The following is a 3,613-nucleotide window of genomic DNA, read 5'->3' on the forward strand; positions in this document are numbered from 1 at the left end:
TGTGTGTGTGTGTGTGTACATATGTATGTAACAGGAATAAAGGTACGAACGGTCTTACATGCATACATCCATGCATGTATGGATGACATTATGTGTGTGTGTCTGTGTGTGTGTGTATGTGTGTGTGTGTGTGTGTGTGTGTGTGTGGGTGTATATTGTATATTCAGTTTAGCTGACCTTCAGCCTGTACTGAATAGACTTTACACCTGCTTTAGCGAAGGCATCAGTATGGTTGTTAGTTCGGTGCCTTTGTTGATATGTCGGACCTCCAGCGTATATGTACGTATGCAGCACCATGGCCAACGAACGGCCAGAAGCACCGCTACGCCACATTGAACCGGAACTGTAAAGTCAACTTGACTTCGTTTATTCTTTCTATCGGTGCAGGCATTGTCTGTAATGTTGAGAAGATCGTTTCAAAATTACAAAGCTTCGAATTCTAGTCAAATGTGTGAAAAATCTGACAGCTCTCTGCTATAATTTCGTGTTGACCAAAGCCTTGTGATTGAAATTCGGTAGATAGGAACTGTATGAATGTCCATGGAAGTTCTATTCTACGGTGAAACACTTAATATGACGCCCAGTGTAACGCCACAAATTAGGTTCTTGGGTTCCTTTAACGGAGTCCACTCTTTAACAAGCATTCGAGACTGGTCTCTGGTGTGGAGATGATTTCCTCTTATTTTTCTTTCTGAGCTACATGGCCGAGAAACGGTCATGGTCCTCGCTCTTCCTCCTTTTAATTAAAAATAAAACGTCTGATATGCAAACAACTTTTCCAAGGTGTCTATTTCTAGTAACATCGTGCGAACACTTAGTTCTGAGCGGCTGGTAACCACATTTTTTTTTATACATTTAATTGAATATCTCAGAAGAAGTTTTGGTACTTGTTTTTACGCAACCAAAATGTAATGATTAAAAAATGTATATTGTGTTAGGGTTTCTAACCATGGAAAAATGTATAAAAAAAGATTTAAATAGATATTTATTTGTAAATATAACAATAAAAATGCTGCTATTCCAAGTATATGGAACTTAAAAGGCCGAGGTGAAATGAAAATTTTAGACGAGTCAACTCGTTAAAAATAATGATTCCGGCAACACGTTAAAGATGATAATTGCTTCTAAGCACGAAAAACCTTATTTCGTCATTTGCCCTGCTAAAATGGCATCGAAAGTGTCATAAAGTCACTCTTCATCGTCATGTATACTCCATTTTATAAATGAAGACTGCAATGAACAATGTAGTTCTCGATATATTATATATGATAATGTAGTCTTTGATAAACTATTTCTGAATAAACGGAAAAGTGGTCATGTATGACTGAATAAGCGACGATAAAGAACTGAGTTAAGATAAACAATAAGTACAACCACAATAATTATCTTTACACTCTTCGATATAAATTAGCATAATTAGGTATGTCGTGCTATATAGTGTAATAGATAACATTTACTATGAAGTCCGTATAATGATATACGGTATTGGACTCAATCAAGTATATTTTCGCTTGTGTAGCTATTATGCTTTCGCAACAAAACTGAAATTGCTACTTATAGATTAGTCTGAATTAAAGTAATATTGCCTTATTTATTGAATAATATAAGCGTGTAGCTTGACTTATATTTCGTGATGTGCCAATAAGAGAACCTGTATGTATGTATGTATGTATGTATGTTATCAATCAGTTTCATTTCTGTATTTCTTGTGAATAAAGAAAGAGCCGGACTCTAACATAGATTCAAGGCTCCTTCATTGGAACTTTTATCAACATCATCTAGGTATTTGTGCATATGTGTGTGTGTGCAGTATTTGGTGTTAGTGTATGCGCAGATTTGTATGTTTGTCTTATGGATGCGTTTTTATGTATATATTTTCATGTCTAGATGCATGCACATGTATTTATGTGCTAAATTTTTGGAAAGTTTTACATATCCTTACAGTTCCATTAATGGCTTGAATCTGTAGTCTTCTAATCAGCCTTTTTCTTTCAGGTTTTGAGAACCCTAATTTTTCCAGGTTTTTGTTGAGACAGTTCGTTACATATCCCAATGCCGTAAGTGTGTATGTATGTATGTATGTATGTATGTATGTATGTATGTATGTATGTATGTATGTATGTGTTTGCTTAATTGTTTAGAAACTGCAAAGAATTCTCACTCAGAACACACACCACCGGCTAAGTAAAGGAAGAAAACGCTGGACAATATAGTCCTGGATATGCAAAAGACGGTATGGTTATAGCTGGGGAGACTTTCAGCCATAGGTTTGCACGGATCAGGTTGATCAGGACTCCAAATTTGTTTTTTTAGATAGGATCTGAATACGACACAACAAATAAAATATACAAAATGTCGTTTATAGTTAGCTTTCAAAGGATATAAATGCTAGCAACAAATCAATACAACAAAAAGCAAACATTTAAATGTCGATCCTAAAATATTTCCCTGATTAAGAGCATTTGATTTTTTTGTTGTTTCTTTACTGGATTTATTGCGTACAGGATAGTGCGTAGAGAAAAGATCGATACTATTTGAGATGCAATCAAAGAGTGAATTGACTGATCTAATTTAACGTGTAAACCAACCGACACAGATGTACTGCGACATTTACATATCAAAATGAGCTAGAGAGAGAGAGAGAGAGAGAGAGAGGCAGAGAGAGAGAGAGAGAGAGAGAGAGGCAGAGAGAGATAGAGAGAGATAGAGAGAGAGAGATAGAGAGAGAGAAAAACAGACAGACAGAGACACAGAGAGTGCGAGAAGACAGGAGCACAGACAGATAGGTGGGTGAGGAAAAAAAACGATAGGGTAAATGAACAACAAATATGAGTAACAAAAGATTAATAATAATAACAAGGTTTCAAATTTTGGCACAGGTCCAGCAGTTTTTCAGGGTTGGGGGAGTCGATTACATCGACTTTTGTACTTGATTGGCAGTTATTTTATCAATCCCGAAAGAATCAAAGACAGTTGATCTCGGCGGCTTTTGAAGTCAGAATGTAAAGCCAGACGAAATGCCACTATGCATTTTACAAGGCGTGCTAACGATTTTGTTAGCTTGAAGTCTTAACGACAATATAGTGATAATAACATTTTTACAATAGGCACAAGACCTGAAACTGGAAGAAGGGCTAATCGATTGGATTGACATCAGTACGCACTAGTATGCTGCGCTATTTAAATCGTTAGTATTTTGTCCGGCGTGCTAACGACGTTCCCGGCGCACGCCTTATATGATGATGATGATGATGATGATGATAATCCTTTCTGCTATAGGCACAAAGCCTGAAATTTTGGGGAAGAGACTAGACGATTACATTGACCCCAGTACTCGACTGGTATTTATTTTATCGATCCTGAAATGATGAAAGGCAAGGTCAAACTAGGCAGAATTTTAATTCAGAACGTAAAGTCGGAAGAAATGGGGCTATACCTTCCCCACCCTGCACTCTAAAGATTCTACCAGGGCCCCGCGTTAATAACAACAACAACAACAACAATAATAATAATAATAATAATAATAATAATAATAACAACAACAACAACAACAATAATAATAATAGTAATAATAATAATAATAATAATAATAATAATAATAATAATAATAATA

The sequence above is a fragment of the Octopus bimaculoides genome, chromosome 7 (genome assembly GCF_001194135.2).
Source record: "Octopus bimaculoides isolate UCB-OBI-ISO-001 chromosome 7, ASM119413v2, whole genome shotgun sequence".
NCBI classification, from domain to species: Eukaryota; Metazoa; Mollusca; class Cephalopoda; order Octopoda; family Octopodidae; genus Octopus; species Octopus bimaculoides.